The sequence below is a fragment of the Myotis brandtii genome, unplaced genomic scaffold (assembly GCF_000412655.1).
Source record: "Myotis brandtii unplaced genomic scaffold, ASM41265v1 scaffold1282, whole genome shotgun sequence".
In the NCBI taxonomy this organism is placed as follows: domain Eukaryota; kingdom Metazoa; phylum Chordata; class Mammalia; order Chiroptera; family Vespertilionidae; genus Myotis; species Myotis brandtii.
The window spans coordinates 1,204,599-1,226,855 of NW_005354519.1; positions in this window are offsets into that span (position 1 = coordinate 1,204,599).

Sequence of the window (22,257 nt, forward strand, 5' to 3'; positions counted from 1 at the left end):
ATATGCAGTCATAACTGCTCTCAGTGGGTGTTGATAACACCTTGACTATAGTTTTATAACAGTACTTACCTTGCATTTGGCTATTGGTTTACACATCTGATGTTCCCACTTGACTGGAACTCTTTGAGGATGGGGACACTGTCTGATAGATTTTTGTTTTCCTAACTGTTGAAGAGAAATTATTCTGTCACTTGTTAAAATGTCTTATTCAAGAATAATGCAATGGGGTCATGACCATAGCAGTAGGGGAGAGAGGTTAAGCTCAGCACCAAATACAACACAGACAAGTGGGGATTTACAGCCAAGGATCAGGTGGAGGTCAGTGGGTGAAAAATGACTAAGAAAAGATAATAGCCCAGCCAGTGTTGCTCAATGGATAGAGCGCCAGCCTGCAGACTGAAGGGTCATGGGTTCAATTCTGGTTGCAGGCTTGATCCCAAGCCCTGGTTGAGGTGTGTGCGGGAGGCAACCAATCGATGTGTCTCTCTCACATTGATATTTCTCTCTGTCTCTTACCCCTTCCTTCCACTCTCTCTAAAAATCAATGGAAAAATATCCTCAGGTGAGGATTAACAAGAGAGAGAGAGAGAGAGAGAAGACAATAAGGGAGAGGGAATTCTTGCTAAACTGATCCAACAGGATTCTTCAGGCAGGCCAAGCAAAGGCTTAGATATGAGGGCTAAGTGTGAGGACCTTGATCAGATATCCAGGGTGATCACTTATCAAGGTGACAGAATACCAAGGGTAGGGGATTCGCCCTAAACTGACTTAGCAGGATTGTTCCTAAAACTGGGTTAAGGGCCTGAAGACATAATGGGCCCAGGGTCTAGGCCTAGTCAAGAGGAGGGCTCAGAGGAGTCTAAAGTTCAGTCAAGGAGAGAGTCTTGGTCGCATACATATTCCCTGAATCTGTGTACAGGATGGGGCAAAAGTAGGTATACAGTTGTGAGTATGCGAAACACCGTTTATTCTTGTATTATTATTTATGAATTATTATGTTATTTTCCATACATATGAACAACTGTAAACTTATTTTTGCTCAACCCTGCATATGGAAATAAATATTATTCACATACTTAAAACACATTATTGTATTTCTAGCTATATTCTATTTTTTAAAATATATTTTTATTGATTTCAGAGAGGGAAGGGGAAAGAGAAACATCAATGATGAGAGAGAATCATTGATTAGCTGCCTCCTGCAGGCCCCCTACAGGGGATCAAGCTTGTAACCTAGGCATGTGCCCTGACCAGGAATGGAACCCCCCTGACCTGGTTCATAGGTCGACATTTAACCACTGAGCCACACCGGCCAGGCTTTAGCTATATTCTAAAGGAGTAACACTCATAGTTTTTCTCTAGGGTTTGTAGACTTGAGAAGGAGTCTGGCACCATGTCAATCATTCTTGCTGCCAGAAGCCCTTTGTACAACAAAGACGTTTTGTGAAGATAAGGGATCCACAGCCTGGCTTCTACCTGGCATCTCAAACCTCTCAAATCTATTATTTATTTTGTAAATATTTATTGAGCACTTTCTATGTGGTAGGCACTGTTATAAGTGCAGAGAATATAACAAATCCTTGCCATCTTTGAGGTTTACATTTTACTGGAGGGAATAAGACAATAACCCAAATAAATTAGTAAGATGCATAGTCCATCAGATGGAGAAAAATAGAGAAGGGACAGTCCCTTCCTTAGACCTGGGCAGTAGGAACCCTTGCACTCAGACCCACCCTGGTCCTCCTCCACGGTGAGGGTTTTGCCAGGCCAAGGGGATGTGAACCTGGGAGCCTGAACCACCTTTTCTAGACCACGCTCTGGTTACCCAAGACTTCGAACGTTCCTGCCCAAAGGCTGAGTCCACGATCCAGGGCTTGTATGGGTTTCCCCTGGGTCTGACCTTAGGGCAGCGGTTTTCAACCTGTGGGTCGCGACCCCTTTGGCGGTCGAACGACCCTTTCACAGGGGTCGCCTAAGACCATCCTGCATATCAGATATTTACATTACGATTCATAACAGTAGCAACATTACAGTTATGAAGTAGCAACGAAAATAATTTTATGGTTGGGTCACAACATGAGGAACTGTATTTAAAGGCCCAGAAGGTTGAGAACCACTGCCTTAGGGAGTGGAATGCAGCACAGCACAGATGTATGTACCCTAAGCCTGAGGTGTTCATACTTGCAGGGAATGTGAACATTCCCTGCTGGGATGTTCCATGTATGTGTGAAGCTCCTTGAGGTGCCAGGTGGAAATCTCTGGTTACCCAAGACTTCAAACGTTCCTGCCCAAAGACTGAGTCCACATCCAGGGCTTGTATGAGTTTCCCCTGGGTCTGACCGCAGGGAGTGGAATGCAGCACAGCACAGGTGTGTGGACCCTAAGCCTGAGGTGTACTTACTTGCAGGGAATGTGACCATTCCCTGCTGGGACGGTCACATTCCCTGCAAGTTCACATGTATGTGTGAAGCTCCTTGAGGTGCCAGGTGGAAATAGTGGTGGGAAGAGAAAGAGGGTGGGCAATACTTTGGAAACCACCATTTTTACTCTTGCTCCAAGCTCTATAAATGTTAGGGGCTGGCCTGGGAAGATAATGACAGGGGCTTTTGAAGGGGGGGGGGCGGTGGCTCTTACTGTAATTTTATTTTATTTTGTAAAAAAATATTTTTATTGATTTTACAGAGAGATAGGAAGAGATATAGTCAGAAACATAAATGAGAAACATCGATCAGCTGCCTCTTGCACGCCCCCTACTGGAGATCGAGCCTGCAACTGAGGTACAAGCCCTTGACAGGAATCAAACCTGGGACCCTTCAATCCAAGGACCAACTCTCTAGCCACTGAGCCCAACCTGTTCGGGCTGTCACTGTCGTTTTAAATAGGATGGTCAGGAAAGGCATCATGGAGAAGGTGACATGTGACTTAAGACCCAAAGAAGATGCGGAAAGAAGTGATGCGGATATTTGTGGAAGAGCATTTCAGGGCGGAAAGAAAAGCAAGTACTACAAAGGCCCTGAGGCAGGAGTGTGCCTGGCTGCTCCCCAGCCGCCTCAGCCCACAGGGACCTGCCAGATTTGAAACTGTGCGAAACATAAAAGAAGTAGGCCCTCCATGAATGCCGAATGCAATGAATGAATGGGCCAGCCTCCATGAGGAGTCCCTCCCAGCCGCACACACATGCATCTTCCTTCCCTGCCCTGGGTCAGAGGGCATTCCTGGGCCAGTTCTGCTCTCATCCTGACGACCAGAGACTGCTTGCTCTTCAGGCCAGGATTTCCCCAAACTTGCTGTTTTAAAAAACTTACTCCAGTTCCTTCGGAACTCTTTCCTTATCACCTCTACTTTCCTGTTTTTCTTTCCTGCCTGAACCCTTGGTTTCCCCATGGTTTCCCCACACGTCTGCCTGTTCTCAGAGACGCCTGTGTCTCCGATGTGGCTGCAGACACAGAGCTGGGGGGAGGGGGGGCCCTGCAATATGTGTGTAGGGGTGGGGAACCAGGGATCCCTGACTGAGGGACAGGGGTGAGCCATGAGGAAGGAAAGACTCAGAGGTTGGAGGCTGAGGGGATGTGTGAGGGTATTTACAAAGATCAGAGGCAAAGAAAAAAAAAGAGCCTTATTGAAAAAAATGTATTTTTAAAATTTATTTCAGAGAGGAAGGGAGAGAGAGAGAAATATCAATGATGAGAGAGAATCATTAATCAGCTGCCTCCTGCACACCCTCCACTGAGGATCGAGCCTTCAACCAGGTGATGCTCAACCACTGGGCAACACTGGCCGGACAAAAAGAGCCTTATTTTTGGAGACAGGTCCTGAAATTTTGACCCGACATGGAGCCCGGGTCAACCACTGGGCCACACTGGCCGGACAAAAGAGCCTTATTTTGGGGACAGGTCCTGAAATTTTGACCCGACATGGAGCCCGGGTGTCAGATTTTCAGCTGGTGGCTTCTCAGTTTCGCTGCCCCTGCTCTGAGCACCTTCTATCTTCAGTCCCTGGAGATGGACATGCTCCCCATCCTCTGAATGGAGACCCCCTCACCCTCCCCACTCAGAGACAGGGAGACATTTCCCCCCACCCTGGTCTCCCCCCTCTCCTGCCTCTCTTTGCATAGTCTGTTCCTCTTGGCATGCCCTTCCCACCCTCCTTTGCTGGGCAGCACCTGCTCATCTTGAGAACTCTGTGTGTGCCTTCCTCCTCTGGGCAGCCTGTCCTGGCCTTTGAGGCCAGATGGTGTGCCCTCCCCATGGTTCTAGACACCCACTTTGTTTTGTTGCCCTGACCACTCTTGGCCTGGTGAGCTGACTGTCTTCCCTTGGTGGTGGAGGCCTTTTTTATTTTTATTTTTTAATTTTTGGAGGAGGCCATTTTTATTCTATGTCCTCAGAGCCAGCATGGGGCTGGACACATGCAGTAGGTGTTCACACTGTTAGTTTAGTGAATGAATGGGTAGGAAGCGAACCCTGATTTATGCTCCTGGGACAATTTAGTATGCCTGAGGAGGCATCTAATGGTGGAGCGGGGTGCAGTGAGAGGGGACACTTGTTGGGATGAGAATGGAGGCAGGACTTGGGTTTGGCCAGCATTTTCCATGCAGGCTCTGGAGGCCAAGGTGGGTCGTGCCTGCTGCCTGAGTTGGCAGGGAGGAGCCTGGGAGCTGGGGGAGCACTTGACCCAAGTTTGTGAAATACTTCAGACACCAAGCATTTAAATTTACCATCTAGTAGAAGGTCCAGTCCACTTGGGAGGTAGGCAGGGCAATGACCTTATGCCCATTACAGATGGAGAAATTAAGGTTCAGAGGGGTGACTTGATTCACTCAAGATGCCCACGTATATAAAGGCAAGGCCAGGACCTTGCCCAGTCTGGGGATTCCCGAGGCCCTGTCCATGCCTTTTTGCAGCCTCTCTGTCTGCACCGCTTCCTCCTGCGAGGCGATGTCAGCACAGCTGGTGCAGGGAGCACTCGGGATGTGTGTCAGCTGGTCCCTTCCAAAACGGCACCAGGCTGCTGCGTGCAGAACAGGTGCTCTCACAGCCTCTTGTAGCTCTGTGGTCGAAGTCTCTGACCTCTTCAGGGGACTTGTAAAAAGCACACTTTTCAGATCTGCTCTTGAAAGGGCTCTATTGAAAGAGCCAGTGTGGCAGAGCTGGGTGGGCTGCCAGGAGGTGGTGTCAGGAAGAAACAGAGTTAGCTCCCACCCCCGCCACTCCCTCATCTCCTGGGCCCCATTCTTGGCAGGTTGTCCAGATTTGTAAACAGCCTCATCATTTCAACACAGCATCACCTGGGAAAAGGATAACAGATGTTTGTAAAATGAGACATTTAAATGAAATGGACTAACTCGCCTGTAGCATTTCACTCAGCATTTTCTCATACACTGGGAAATAAATATTGTTATTCCCACTTTGTAGGCGAGTCAACTGAGGCAAAATGAATAATTATAGTCAGACTAGAGGCCCCATGCATGAAATTCGTGCATGGGTAGTGTCCCCAGGCCTGGCTGGCAATCAGGGCCGATCTGTGGGGAGACTGGTGGGGCGATCAGAGGGACCCCCCCCCCTCCCCCCGCTGGCACCCACCTTGGCTGGCCTGGGGCCTGTGGGCAACTCCTAAGCTGAGCATCTGCCCCCTGGTGGTCAGTGCACATATAGCGACTGGTGTTCCACTGGCCATTCCGCCTTTTGGTCTATTTGCTCATTAGGCTTTTATTATATAGGATGCTTATGAAGTGCCAAGTTCTTTATTTGGATTATTTATTTAATAATAGCGGCTTATTTATTTAATAATTTTTTTGTTTCCTTCAAATTTGCTTTATGTAATTGGGTGGATATAAATTAATGAACAAAAATTAAGCAAGATACATGTAACAATTTAATAAACCTGACAATCTAATTACTTTCATTTTTTTCTCTCAAATTCATCTTTAAGTCTTTCCATCATGGGGCTCATAAGAAAATTAATCAACATATGGATACTACAGCCAAATGTCATATCTTTAAAAGGCACTTATGACATACTAAATTCCTCTATACGCAGTTATGAATACTTACTATGTGCAGACACTGTTTTAAATTCTGTCCATGCATGAACTCATTTGATCTCCACACAAACCCTACGAGGTAGCTCTGATGAGGAAGTGGGGGCTGAGAGAGGATCACACATTACGTAAGGCCAGAGCATGGAAGGAGCAGATCTGGGATTCAAACCAGGCAGTCTGACCCAAGAGAACTCTCACTGGAAACCCCTGACCAAGTCACATGGTTAGTTACTGGTGGGGTGAGGATTGGAGTCCAGGCACTCAGACTCAGCACCACCGGCCCGAGCCAGAGCTGGGGCACAGACCCCCTTCTCCAAATGCAAATGCGAGAGCCTTTTCCTACATCATGCCATGAGTCGTGCCGGACAGTTCACCTGCATGGTCTTGAGAAGCAAGAATGTTGTTTTTCACACCTGATTTCCACAAGGAGAGGCTTTCCCTAAGTGGCCTCCAGTCCACTGCCCTGGTCCACTGCTGAGATCAGACAGGTGAAACCGTCTCACTTGGGGTTCCACGAATAGGCCTGTGTTTGGTGAGTAGATTCAGGGCAGGCTCTCCATCTTGGCTTGTATATTTTACTTCTCAAAAAGTTTCAGAATGCGGGCAGGAGAGTGAGGTTCTATTGCGTGTGCTCTTAGAGACCTCAACATTTAAACAATACCAACAACCAAGGGCGATATTAAAAATATTTTACACTAGGTCCAGCTAGTGTGGCCTAGTGGATTGAGCGTGGACCAAGAGGTTCCGGGTTTGATTCCCAGTCAGGGCACATGCCTGAGTTGCGGGTTCCATGCCCAGTAGGGGGTGGGCAGGAGGCAGCTGATCAATGTGTCTCTCTCATTGATGTTTCTATCTTTCTCTCCCTCTCCCTTCCTGTCTATCTAAAAATCAATAAAAACATATTAAAAAAAAACATTTTACATTCAGGATGGGACAGGATGGAAAATGTTTTGCCAGACATTATTCCTGTACTTGCTGGGTTGCGTGTGGTGCAAAAAGGTCTTGAGGGGGAAGGATCAGGGGCAAGGAACCTCCAGGAGGCTCAGGGAGACAAATATTCTAAGAACTTGTCGTGCTGGCTGAATATTAGATGGCGTGAGCCCTTGGAGGATATTTATTGTTCCAGTTTACAGGTTAGGAAATTAAAGTCCAGGGAAGTTATATAATTTGTTCAAGTTCATTCAACTGTTACTTGATAGAGTTAGAACTCTTTTTCTTTAAAATATATTTTATTGATTTTTTACAAAGAGGAAGGGAGAGAGATAGAGAGTTAGAAACATCGATGAGAACCCTCAGTGGAGAGGAGGCATTGCACTGAGCACTTCCTGGGGCTGTGCTCTTGTCCATACACAGAGGCCTGCCCAGAAGATGTTGCAGTAGGCAACTTCCGAGAGGGTCCCAATGATCTCTGCCTCCTGGTATTCACACCTGCCTAATCCTCTCCCTTTGAATAACTTGCTTTAATGAATTGACTGCCTCAACACCAGGGGATGTCACTTCCATGATTAGATTGCAAAAGGTTTTGACTTCTGTCTTGTTAGCAGGCTCTGTTCTCTTTCTCTGACTGTGATGAAACAAGTTTGGGAGACTCACATAGCAAGGAAATGAGGGCAGCCTTTATCTGACAGTCAGCTGGGAACTGCAGTCTTCAGTCGACCATCCCCAAAGGAACAAGTGAGCTTGGAAACAGATCCTTTCCCAGCCGAGCCTTCAGATGAGCCCCCAGCCCAGACTGAAACAACCTCAGCCTTTAGAGAGAACCCCAAGCAGATGACTCAGGTAAACCATTCCTGGATTCCAACCTAGAAAAACTGGGACATACTAGACATGTGTTGTTTAAATCCCTAAGTCTGTGATGATTGTGATGTGGCAATAAGTAGCAAATACAGATGTACCCCCAATAACATGAAACACTATGGGAGTTATATTATCCAGGTAAATTAAAGATTCAGACACATACTTTTAGTTTTAAACATCTTGGTAGAAGTTACAAAAACCGTCCTTTCGAAACTGCATGCAGTTTCCTGTCTTTAAATCTTTCTCTGAGACAGAATGGTCTTTGGTTGAGGGAAGCCACCAAACCATTAGATAAATAAGTGTTAAATAAGCTCAGTGGATCTGGCCATGGCAATTTAGGTTATTTGGACAAACTACCTCTTTCTGAAAACAACATCTTCTGGAATAAATAAAAAAAGATTTCCCCCCCCCTCCCCCCAAAAAGTATTTAGGTATGGACATAAGAAGTTATCAGGTCAAAATTGAACTGCAAACAAGTACATAGAGATGTAAGCAGAATCTGGAAACTGTTAGGAGCAAAAATAGAATATTGGGGACTAGCTATAGTTACAATAAATATTAATCATGTTCTGTTAACAGTGATTATTTTGCTCTGATTAAAGAAAGGTCATTCTAATCTGGCTGGGAGTCAACCTCGGACCTAGCAGTCAACCTTGGGATGTGATCTATTCTCATTCAAGAACTGCCTATTATTTTGGAAAGATTAACAACTTTGTTGCCCAAACTATGGAGTCAGGCCCCAGCCTGAAATCCCTACTTCCCCATGCCTGAAATCCCTACTTCCCCATGTAATCTTTATAAGCAGCTGGTGTATGGTGAGTGCAGAGCAGATTTTTGTGGATGACCTGCTGCTCTCCCATACTGCCGGCAGTATTGGAACAAACACTCATATATGATTCAACCCTGTCTCTGCTGAATTGGCTCAAGTAGTGACAGGTTGTTTGGTTATAAAACCAGTTCTGCCTTGAGGACATTTACAGATCCTGACAAATTTGGACTTTCCTTTGGCAGCCTTATGGATTGGATGATGGGAGATGGAAATAAAAGTCCAAGCCCATGTATGTTGGAAAGTCTAACAGAAACATTTCCCCACAAGATGCTGGCATTACAAAGGACTATATTCCTGGAGTAATGGTGAACCAGATGTATATCAGTCCTGGTTGGGTTAGCAATTGGGGTCCTCATTGCCTGAGTGGGTAAGGAGCTTAAGGTTTGAACTTGGTTTAAGGTAGTGCTGGAGGTGCAGAGCCCCGAGAAACGTGACAGAAGCAAGCAAAATCCTTTTTGGAGAAAGGCAGTTATTTATTTATTTCATTATTTATTGTTATTTTTTTTAAATGTACTTTATTAATTTCAGAGAGGAAGGGAGAGGGAGAGAGGGATAGAAACATCAATGGTGAGAGATAATCATTGATTGGCTGCTTCCTGCACGTCCCCCGCTGGCAATTGAGCCCGAAACCTGGGTATGTGCCCTGACTGGCAATCAAACCTGGTTTATAAGTCGACGCTCACCCACTAAGGTTGTGCTATTGTCTGGGCGTGGGTTAAACATATTGTTCAACTTCAGTTTGGTAAGAAATTAGCTCTGCGTGTTGTAATTTCCAAGGAAATCATGATAAAAACAGGGTTTATAACTTCCAAGATAATAGAGGGGAAACATTGATGAAATGGATGAAGTCAAGACCAAGTCAAGTAATGAAAAAGGCAAGATGAGAAAGTACAAGTGTAGAGCAGCCAGGACAAATAGAAAGCAATAAAAAAAGTGGTAAATTTATACTCAGTAATACGTCAGCAATTATATTAAATGTAAATGGACTGAATGCTCCTGACAGATTTTAAGATGTATGAAGTAATTCTCTGTGGACCCGTTTCCTAGTCCTGTGTCCTGTCAATCCCACCCCATGCAGCTCAACCGGTCCATTGATATTGAGCAGCTTACTGTTTGCTGGGTGGTGTCAGACTTTGGAACATCTAGATGGGAAAACAGGGTTTCTGTCCTTACTGTGTTTTCCTAAATGAGGAGAAAGTATGTTTTAGCATGAATTCTTGTTTATATACTTCTCAGAAGTTTAAGGTCCAACATGTCCTTATGGGGAGTGTTTGGAAGGAACAAACTTTCAGAGTTCTTCTGGCTGGTTTAATAATCAAATAGATATGAGACAGATTAGCAAGAGAACACAACATTTAATAATACTTATTCAACAGACTGTTGAGTCTCAGAGGGAAGGAGAGGGTGGGTGGGTGGGAATAGATCAACTAAATAATATATGCATAACCTGTGGACACAGACAATAGTGTAGTGAAGGCCTGGGGTGGGGGGTTGGGTGGGCTAGAAGAGGTCAATGGGGGGAAAAGAGGGGGCATCTGTAATAGTTTCAATAATAAAGATTTAAAAAATAGTAATACTTATGAAAACCCTGCACACACAGACAGTCTGAGACCCCACATGCTGAAGAGGTTCCAAGATAGAAGAGGGATGGGTGGGCTAGAAGAGGTCAATGGGGAAAAGAGGTGGCATCTGTAATAGTTTCAATAATAAAGATTTGAAAAATAGTAATACTTAGGAAAACCCTGCACACACAGACAGTCTGAGACCCCACATGCTGAAGAGGTTCCAAGATAGAAGAGGGATCAGGTACATAAGACATCTTGAGCTAGGATGAGGTAAGGTGCCTTGGGGCCTTCAAAGGGTCATTGCAGGGTGATAAGAAGAGCAGAAGGTTAGTAAATAGAAGTTTGCCCTGCCCTATAGATAGGTCAAAAGAAGTTATCTGTGATAATCTCTTGTGGGCAAGGCCCCTAATTCAAATTCTTGTAGGTAGTTAAAGGGAGGGGCAGAATATGCTCTTGAGCCTGCAGCTAAAGTTGCCTTTAGCTCCAAGTCATCTGCATACCGCTAAGGCACAGCTTGGGGTGGCTTGTTCTGAACCCCCACAGTTGGTAGTGATGGTTCCCAGGCTGTGTCTGAGAAAGGCCCAGCCTGTGTGCCTGAGTGTCCATCTGAGTGGGACCGCATGCAGACAGGGGAGGGTGGGAGGAGGCGTTTTTCTGAATGGAAATTCATCAATGTATTTCTGTCTGCTGCAGTTATCAGTGTTGCTATTTCAGTGAGTAATGGTGGAGCCTTCACCCAGCTCTTGCCAGACGCTGGGGGTGGGGCCGTGGGGCCGAGATATGGCAGGGGTCCTCTCTGTCGTCAGAAAACATGAGCTCATGCCAAGGTTGCTGCAGGTCACCGAGATAGCACTGGCTCTCTGGAGACAGGCGTGACCCTCAGGTCGGCTCCTAGTCATTGAACTAAGTGGGCTCAGATAAGGGCCGGATAATGGTAGCCAAACTCCCATGGCCTCCACAGGCCTCCCCAGGGCCCCAGGGCCAGAGAGAGGGCAGGTCAGGGAGGGGCCAGTGGGAGGAGTGTGGCCCAGGAGCCTGCTCGGAGCCCTTTGGAAACTGCCACAGAGGGACCCAGACCTCCTGAGGCTCAAGGCCCACGCGGTTGGTCCTTGCTCCTGCCTCTAAGCCTAACAGTTAGGACAGATGTCTAATGGGAAGTCACTGGCTGCAGGAACTCCTAGAAAAATGTCAAACTGACAGCACTTCCTTCTTTGGAGTTTGTTTGTTTGTTGAATCAAATCTGCTGTATCTGTTGACTAATTTCAGTGAGTGGGGATGTAGGAGATGTGAGCATTCCCGGCTCTGCTGTGGAGGGGTGGGTGGGGCCGGGTTAATTTGCTCTGTGGTTTCTGGAAAAACCAAGGTCTGATCGAAGTCCAGTTTCTCAACTTCTGTGCTTCTGAACCTGAATTGGCCATCTCACTAAGCATTCTGGGACTTAAAACAAGCCACACCCACTTTAAAAATAAAATGAAAAGAAAAAAATGAAATCTGTGTGTAATCAAGATGGTCATGCCCTAGCAAATTTGGCTCTGGATAGAGTGTTGGCTTGTGGCCTGAAGGGTCCCGGGTGCGATTCCGGTCAAAGGCATGTACCTCGGTTGCAGGCTTATTTTTCTGGCCCTGGTCGGGGCGCATGCTGGAGGTAACTAATTGATGTGTCTCTCTCATATTAGTGTTTCTCTCTGTCTCTCCCCCTTGCTGAAAATCAGTAGGAAAAAGATCCTCAGATGAGGATTAACAAAAAAATAAAAATTAAAAAACGATGGTCATGGCCCCAGGCCAGCAAATCGCTGTGGCTGCTACAAGGCCACGAGGGGAGGATGGGAGGTGGTTTAGAGCTGGGAGGGACTTCAAGGGCTTGTCTCCTCTGGGGATGGCACACATTGGGCATGCTCGCTGAAAGTCCTTCTACTGAGTGTGGGTTATGGAACCTTTTCTTTCTCTGCCCAGAGCACCTCCCAGGGAGACACTCTCAAAGGACCAGAGCCTGTGTGGGAAAGGCAAGGATATTCTATCCTGGAATGTGTACAACTCCCATATTCTGGGTGGGAGTGGGGGTGTACCAAGGACCAGAGAGGGAACACCAGTGGTATCTCCCACCTTTCCGCTCAGTGTCTTTCTCCACACCTCATTGGCCTTCCCTCTAGGGAAAGAATTAAAAAAAAAGTCTGAGGTCTCATTGCATACCGTGCTGCCTTCCCCCCCCCTGTTTAATATGTTTTTATTGATTTCAGAGAGGAAGGAAGAGGGAGAGAGAAAGAAACATCAATGATGAGAGGGAATCATTGATCACTGCCTCCTGCATACTCCCCCCACTAGGGATCGAACCCGCAACCCAGTCATGTGTCCTTGACCGGAATTGAACCCGGACTCTTCAGTCCGCAGGCTGACCTCTATCCACTGAGCCATACCAGCTAGGGCAACTGTGCTGCTTTTAAGTTGTGAAAAATAAAGCATATGGATAATCTCAAAGTGCAAATGAGTTAAAACTTCCACAGAAGAAAACCCTAAACCTGGCACTGAGAACAGAAATCCATATCCCTTCAAGACTGGAATACTAGTGACACCTACTGGAATGGGCAGACACTGCATGTGTGAGGCTTAACCAGTCATTCCTTTCATTCCAATGCCATTTAATTTAGGTAAAAATTTCAAATGCATGCAATTCCATATGTTATTAATGAATATATGCACATGTGGAAAAATTGTAAAATATTCTTGCAAGTTATAAACACAATGTTGAGACAGTAGTTACTCTGGGGAGGGGAGGAATGGAGAGCGTAGTAAGGGTTTTCACTATAATTATTTTTCCTTTAAAGAGATCTAAGGCCAATATGACAAAGTATTAACATCTATTAAATCTTGGAGGTGGTAATATTGTGATCTGTTTTTCTGCACATACCTCTTTGTTTAAAATAGTTTATAATCTAATCTAATAAAAGAGAAACATGCAAATTGACCACACCTCTGCTACACCCCAAGCCACGCTGACCAGCCAATCAGAGCGACTATATGCAAATTAACCCAACCAAGATGGCGGCCGGTAGCCACGGAGCTGGAGCAAGCAGGAGGCTTGGTTGCCTTGGTGATGGAGGAAGCCAAGCTTCCCGCCTGCCCTGGCCGGCTGTGGCCACCACTCAAAGCAACAACGTTTCAATTATAGAAGATAAATAAATCCCAGATACCTGCTTCCAGCCAGCCTCCACTGGGAGCTTGAGTGGCTGGGGGCCGTGGCCAGCCTGCAAACAGCCATCAGCCCCCACCCAGGATGACCACACCCTCATGGGGTGAGGGTCCCCGCTGGGGGGCTTGGCCAGCCTGAAAACAGCCATAAGTCACTCATCCAGACTGTTCAGGCACCCCAACAGGACCCCCCACCCTGAAGGAGATGTGGTAAGCCTGAAAACAGCCCTCAGCCCCTCACCCAGGCTGGCCAGGCACCCCAGCGGGGATCCCCACCCTGAAGGGGCTGTGGCCAGCCTGCAAACAGCCATCAGCCCCTCACCCAGGCTGGCCAGGCACCCCAGCGGGGACCCCCACCCTGAAGGGGCTGTGGCCAGCCTGAAAACAACCCTCAGCCCCTCACCTTTGGTCCACCTGCATAATTTTTTTGCTTACCCAGGTACCTCCTGTATGATTATTTATATAATATATACATTTTTAATCCTCACCCAAGGATAAGCTTTTATTGATTTTTAGAGAGAAAGAGAGAGCGAGAGAGAGAGAGAGAGAGAAACATCCGCGTAGAGAGAAACATTGATCCATTGCCTCTCCTCAATAGGGGATCGATCCTGTAACCTGGGTATGTGCCCTGATCAGGAATCAAACCTGCAGCTGTTTGGTGTAGAGGATGATGCTTGAACCAACTGAACCATGCTGCCGTGGGCTGTTCTTTACTAGTTTTGCTTGACCTTGACACCTGCCTTGTGAATAGAGGTTGCATCTTGGGCAAAGAGAGTTGGGGAACGATTTGGCCTGTAGAGCCTGAGAGCTTCAGTCTTCACCTTCTGATCCTAGGATCCCTGGTTCTCATCCCCCAGGTCATGGGATTTTGGATTATTCCAGCAGAATCTATGGGTTTGCTCAAGTTCAGGAGTTTTGCCAGGATTTCCCCTCATGTGGCGGAGTGAACATCTTTATTGATGTCTGTGAATTGAATTCCCCTCCTCTCCCTCATTGCCTAGAAAGAGGAAGAGAATTAATTGTTGACTCGCAATAATTAATTTTTACTCTGCTCTACTTTTTCAGGCCTCAGTTTCCTAATTGGTAAAATAAAGAAAAAAAGATTGGCCCAAATGGAGCCTTTTTCTGGATCTAACTCTATAGGGAAAACTCTCAGCCACCCTCCCTGGGTTCTCTACCTTGGTAGCTACTTTTAAGAACAACACAGGTAAAAACAACCCTATTCCTCCCCCAGGGACACTCGGGCAGGATGTGTGGTGACCAAGGTGCCTTTCTTCCGGTTTGCTCCTGTTCCCTCCTCCATCTCACCAGGAGGATGAGAACCAGCTGAATCACAGGTTTGCCACAGAAAACAAGATATTGATTTTCTTTCCCAATTTTTTGTTGTTGTTGTTAATCCTCACTGGAGGATATTTTTTCATTGATTTTTAGAGAGAGTGGAAGAGAAAGGGAAAGACAGAGAGAGAACTACCAATGTGAGAGAAACACATCTATTGGTTGCCTCCTGCATGAACCCTGACTAGGGCCCGGGCTGGGGAGGAGCTTGCAACCAAGGTATGTGACCTTGACCAGAATCGAACCTGGGACCCTTTGGTCCACAGGCTGATGCTCTATTCACTGAGCAAAACATCTAGGGCCCAATTTTTGTTTGGATCATAGGGTCTACAGTGAGTGGATTCTAGTGTTTCTGATTTCTTTACAAAGTTATAAAGTGTTTATAATTAAACAAATTATACAGAAACTTACATCTATGGTAGGTCTATTTAGATAATGCACCTTTATTTATTTCTTTTAAAATATATATTTTTATTGATTTCAGAGTGAAAGGAGAGGGAGTGAGAGATAGAAACATCAATGATGAGAGAGAATCGTCAATTGGCTGCCTCCTGCACAGGGGATAGAGGCTGCAACCTGGGCATGTGCCCTGACTGGGAATCAAACTGTGACCTCCTGGTTCATAACGTTGCTCAACCATGGAGCCACACCGGTTGGGCAAATAATGCACCTGTAATTCCAACTCTCTCCTTTAGAGGTAACCACTGCTGTCATTTTAGTGTACACCTTCCAGGCCTTTCTCTCTCTCTCTGTATGTATATCTGTATACATATGGCTATATGTATACATATACATATAGATATAGGTCAGTATAGATATGTATCTGTATCTCTATAAAAACACATATTTTCTTCCTTATATAGTATAATCCATATAAATTCTGTGATTTGGTATTTTTTAAACTTACACATTTGGGGGGATCTTTCCATTTTAGTATAAAGATTTCTTTTTGTTCTTTCTGACTGATAGTATGCTATACTGAATATATTTAACCACTCCCCTGTCAATTAACATTTAGATTGCTTATAATTTTTGCTGCTCTGATAACTCCATAATGAACATTCTTGTACATCTCTTTGTGTACATGGGTACTATCTCTTGAGTAGATCTGGAAAGTAGACTTACAGGTGAAGATACTTTCAACTTTTCAACATTGCACGACTTTCCTAGTCAATGTAGAAAAATAACCATTTCTTCATCCTTTCACCAAAACCAGTTGTGTTCAATCTTTTAAAAATGTCTCCCCTGATGCTGTTTTTTTCTTTTGTATCTCCCATCCCTCGCTCCCTTCTTGCCATCTATTTTTCTTCCAACACAAGATTTGGACATACTTCATAGACTCATAGTCAAGTCATAAAATTGCGCAAACATTATCCATATGCTCAGAAGTCATGGAGTGGAAAACACTCAAGTAGACACACACACACAGGAGTTTGTAAAAATCACACACACACACGTCTTCACACACAAACACAGCCTTCTTTCCCGTCGAGATAAGGATATTGGTGGGAAAAGTGCTGCCGGACTATCTCATTTCCCCGTGTGGGCGTTCCAGATAAGTGGCCTCGCAGATCTGGACAATAATACCACAGCCTGACAGCTTCTCTGCAGCCCCAGCCCGGCCCCTCGGTGAAGCCTGGGCCATCGGGCTGGGCTGGGGCCTGGGGCCTGTGGCCGCGCCCAGGACAGGGACAGGTGAACAGCTCTGAGAAGGTCAGTGGGAAAGATGAGTCATGATGACTTGGGAGGAGGGGTTAACCCATGATTGCTGGGGAATCACCTGGGTTTGATGACAGCAGATCAGAATAATTAGAGTGACCACAGGGTCCCAAGGTATCCCTGTGGCCTGAAAGCCTGTTGGCAGAGTGGTTCAACTTGAGGCAGAGGTGCAACAGGCCTATGTGCCCCTGCCCCGCTGTCCGTAAAGGAGGGAGCAAGCCTCCTTTCTTGAAGTAGCCGGACACACACAGGGCTCTACAGAACCAGAACCAGAAGGTCCAGATCCTAGTCTGGAATAAGCTGTGTGACCTTGGGCCAGTCATTGGCTCTCTCCTTTCTCAGTGTTCACGAACGTAAGATGGAGATCTAAAACTGCCCTTCCAACATACGGAGCTGTTGTCGGAGAGATGAGGCATGCTAACGTCAGGATGCAGAAGGATGAAGCCTCATAAAAATGCAGGTAGAGCCCTAACTGGTTTGGCTCAGTGGATAGAGTGTCGGCCTGCAGACTGAAGGGTCCCAGGTTCGATTCCAGTCAAGGGCATGTACCTTGGTTGCGGGCACATCCCCAGTAGGGGGTGTGCAGGAGGCAGCTGATCGATGTTTCTCTCTCATCGATGTTTCTAACTCTCTACCCTCTCCCTTCCTCTCTGTAAAAAATCAATAAAATATATTTTAAAAAATGCAGGTAGCTGCTAAAGGTGCTTAGAAGGAGGTGGGTAAGAATGTGAAATCAAGGTAGCACAGGGGGTGATACTGTCCAAGGCCCTTCCTGCTCTCTGACCACCTGTCTCCCATTCAACCTCTAAGAGGGAAGTGCAGGGTCTTCCTTGGACATGGCTCATGGTTGAGTCTGCACAGCAGTTCGAGGGAGTGAACTGGCCTGGTGCTTTCCGGAAAGGCAGAGGGAGTGGGCAGAAAGTGAGAGAGAGGGCCTGGGGAGACTATGGATTTGGGGAGCTGCTAAGATGACACATTCCCCACCCACTAGCACCATCCCCTCTGGTGTGGGGAAGGGACACAATGCAACTCGCCCTTGATATTTGAAAAATGTCCGCTAGACAAAGTGCTTCTCCGAATAGTGATTTCTGGAGTCAGTAGGTGGTGCAGGTGCCTGGGCCCAGGAATCGCAATGTGTGCTGGCTGGAAGGAGAGGCCAGCGGCCCAGGGAGCAGAGGGTCCCTGTGGGTCCTAGGATCCAGCATGAGAGAGCCCCACTTACGGGGGTGGAGGGAGATAGGCAAAAGAGCCTCCTGCTAATGCCTCCTGAGCGTCTGCAGTGTGCTAGGCTCTGGGGGCCACTGGGAATGCCTGGGCGCTTAAGAACCTCCTCAGGACCATGCTATCTCAGAGACCACTGAGCCAGGCAATAAAAGGAACATGCATGTTGCGTGTTTATTACTGCTGGACATGAAATACTACTTCATTTATCTACTTGATCCCTGCAACAGTGGTCTGAGAGAGTAACACTTATATCCCCAATTTATAGATGAGGCACTGGGGTCTGGAGAGACGAGGTAACTAACTTTGCTCAAGATCACATGGCTGTGGGAAGCCAGTGGCCCGGCTCCAGAGCCCATCCTCTGCGGGTGACAGGAGCCCCACCTTGGCCAGGGCATAACCAGCACCCCTGAAGCCCTGGGCCAGACTGGGAAATGGTACCAGCAGCAAAGTCACCAGTGCAGTGACATGACCTGCCGGACACAGCTGCTCCCCCCTGTGTGGCCTGCACGGGCAGGTCTCTCCTGAGCTCCCCACGGGTCCCCCCGAGGTCACACTGGACATTGTAAAGGAGGTGGGTGGAGGAGCAGGAGCATGAACACTGAACGTGACAGTGACGGGGACTTTGATTCCTGAGCTGGACTATGCTCTGGGCTGGCCTGAACATAAGGTGCCTGCTATCGTGGTGTCGGGATTCAGGACCAGGAATGGGACTTTTTCTAAAAAAATATGTTTTTATTGATTTCAGAGAGGGAGGAAGAGGGAAAGAGAGATAGAAACATTAATGATGAGACAGAATCATTGATCGGCTGTCTCCTGCACACTCCCTACTGGGGACTGAGCCCGCAGACCATGTGACTGGGAATTGAACCGTGACTTCCTGGTTCATTGGTTGATGGTCAATCACTGAGCCACTCTGGCCGGGCCGGGACTCTTACTTCAAGGGACAATGGGAGCCTCCTGTGTCCTGCGCCTGGCTAAGTGGTGGCTGCCAGTTGCAGCGGTCTCATACCCAAGTTCAGCTCAGAGGAGCATGGAGGCCAAGCTGTGAGAGGTGGCCACGTGCAGGCAGCAGGAACCCCCAGAACAAGGCTGGGGCTCTTCTGATTTGAAGGCTGTGGCTGACACTCCACAGAGCCCCAGCCTGTGCCAAAGTAACCAGAGCTCCAGCCAGCCTCTGCCTCCAGGCTCCTTCCCCCTCTCCGGTCCCAGGGAGGCCGGCAGCTGATAGGAGCTGGGTCCCGCAGATGAAGTCATCTGTTTTGGTGCCAGGGAAGGGAAGGGCTGGGGGCAGCAGGCGGAGGGGCCACAGGGCCCATGCTCTGTCTGCTTTTCCCAGGCTGGCGCCACAGGTTGAAAAGCCTGAGTCTTATCTGGGGAGTGCCCATTGTGGGGGGTGGGGTGCGGGCTCTAGGGGGGCAGGGGACTGGAGGGGAGCGTCTGTGCTTTGTTAGCAAGTCAGGGAGAGAAAATGAGAGTTTGGCCCTGGCTGGTTTGGCTCAGTGGATAGAGCGACAGCCTGCGGACTGAAGGGTCCCAGGTTCGATTCCGGCCAGGGGCACATGCCTGGATTGCGGGCTCGATCCCCAGTTGGGGGCGTGCAGGAGGCAGCCGATCAATGATTCTCTCTCATCGTTGATGTTTCTATCTCTCTCTCCTTCTCTCTTCCTCTGTGAAATCAATAAACAAATGTATTAAAAAAAAGAAAAGAAAATGAGAGTTTGGTTGAAATGCCAGGGATGGGGGAATCTGCAGGTCTCTTGCCAATTTTGTCTCGCTGATACTGTGAATGATCAGTTCTTGATCTGATCACTCCTTTTGACCATATGCCCTTCTACAGAAGAAGAGAAGAACCCTGAGGACAGTCCATACTGTAAACTCTTTGCCTTGCTCTTCAGGCACTTCTGTCATTTGTCACTGTCATTAAGGGAGCCCCATGAGGTTCACAAGTTCCCTCTGTGTCCCTCAGCAAAGCTTGCATTTCAGATCCATTTTTATGAAGAGAGATGTGAGCACGCTTCCTGGTGTAGAGTGTGCAGATCTTATGTGGACAGATCGATGCACTTTTACAAATGGATCTACCAGTGTAAACGCCACTTAGATCCAGACGTAGACCCGGTTCTCTGTGCTCCTTCCCTGTCATTGTCCACCCAGTTGCACCCACGGCTTCTGTCATAGTTCTGTGTGGCCTGGAAATTCATGTCAATGGAAGCACATGGCATTGCTCTTCTGTATCTGGGTCCCTTCCTCACCTTAATGTCTGAGGGACTCACCCTTTGCTTGTATTGTGTGAGTAGCAGAAGTTCACTCTTTTTCATTTTCCTTCTTTAATAGACTTTAAAAAATATATATATATTTTATTGATTTTTTACAGAGAGGAAGGAAGAGGGATAGAGAGTTAGAAACATCGATGAGAGAGAAACATTGATCAGCTGCTTCCTGCCCACCCCCTACTGGGGATGTGCCCGCCACCAAGGTACATGCCCTTGACTGGAATTGAACCCGGGACCCTTCAGTCCGTAGGCCGATGCACTATCCACTGAGCCAAACCGGCCAGGGCTAGACTTTGTTTTTCAGAGCAGTTTTAGGTTCACAGCAAAGTTTGAGCAGAAGGTACAGAGATTTCCCATTCCCCGCTACCTCCTACACTCACAGCATTCCCCATCAACTTCCCCACCAGAGTGGCACACTTGTGACACTTGATGAACCCACATTGGCTTATTATTATCACCCAAAGTTCACAGTTTCTATGAGGGCTCACTCTGGGTGAATTCTATGGATTTAGACAAATGTATAATGATAAGTAGCCATCATTATAGTATCATACAGAGTCTCTTCTTGTGTTGTGTTTATTTATTTTTTAACTAAATGTATTGGGGTGACATAGATTAATAGGATCATATAGGTTAATAGGATCATTTCTATGATACATGCTCTGTATATTGCATTGTATGCTCACCACCTCAAGTCAAATCATCTTCCGTCACCATATATTTGATGCCCTTTACCCTTTACTAACCTCCCCCTTCCCTCTGGCAGCCACCATGCTGGTGTCCAAATAGAGTATTTTCACTTCCCTAAAAATCCTCTGGTTCTGCCAAATCATCTGTCCTTCTCCCACCCTGGATACTCACCTGAGGCCACTGCAGAGCCTGGCTTGTCCATTAAAGATCAGGGACCATGGGGCTGCTGAAGGAGGTAGTGTTCCTGGTGCCCAAGTGCCAGGTGCCCTGCCAAGGAGGGAAGGTAAAACTTTAGGTGAAGGCTGCTGGTGGGGTGCTGCTCTAGGGAGTGGCTCTGGATCTGTCTTTACATTTTCCATCGGCTTAAAAAAGTTTTTATTAATTTTAGAAAGAGAGGAAGAAAGAGGGAGAGAGATAGAAACATAGATGAGAAACAGAGAGACACAGAAATGTGAGAGAGACAGAGAGACACAGAAATGTGAGAGAGACACATCAATTGGTTGCCTCTTGCCTGCACCCCAACCAAGGCCGGGGAACCTGCAACCAAGGTATGTGCCATTGACCGGAATTGAACTCGGGACTCTTCAGTCCGAGGGCCCATGCTCTATCCACTGAGCCAAACTGGCTATGGCTCCCTCTGCTTTTGTCCTATTGCAGCTGACATGCTTTTTCAGTGACATCCCAGCCAGTTGCTTTCAAATTAGAGCTTCATCATTCTTTTCTAATACACCTTCAACAAGTCAGCATCATTTAAAAAAAATCTTCACCGAAGGATATTTTTCCATTGATTTTTAGAAACAGTGGTAGAGGGAAAAACAGAGAGAAATATTGTTGTGAAAGAGCCTGCAACCAAAGTATGTGCCCTGAGCCAAACAATCATATTCATCAATAATACATCTGTAAGGGGTTAACTTCTTAAAAAAAATATATGAAGAACTCATACAACTCAACAAAAGGAAGACAAATTATTCAATTAAAAAATAGGCAAACGACCTGAATAGACACTTTTCCAAAGAGAACATACAGATGGCCAATAGACATATGAAAAAATGCTCAAGGTCACCAGGGAGATTCAAATTGAAGATTTATTGGTATCACCTCACACCTGTCAGAATGGCTACCATCAACAAACAACAAGTGCACTATCCATTGAGCCAAACTGGATGTAAAAGCCATTCTTATGTTATAAAGTAGTTGAACATTATATTGTCAATGAAAGAAAGGAAGAGCTGTCAGATTTTTCATGTGTAATTTTGATAGTTGCAACTTTTAAAAATTTATTTTTATCATTGAGAGTATTACAGATGTCCTCCATTTCCCTCTTTTGTCCCCCTTCACCCTGCTCCCACTCCACCCAAAGCCTTCACTGCACTATTGTCTGTCCATGGGCTATGCATATCTACACTAATAAAAGGGTAATATGCTAATTAGACTGGGAGACCTTCCGGGAGACCTTCCGGATGCCCTTCCGGACAAAGCCATGGTGGTGGGTCCGAGCCAGAGGCGGTTAGGGGCCATCAGGCCAGGAGGGGAGGGCAGTTGGGGATGATCAGGCTGGCGGGGGAGGGGCTGTTGGGGGCAAGCAGGCTGGCAGGGGGGGCA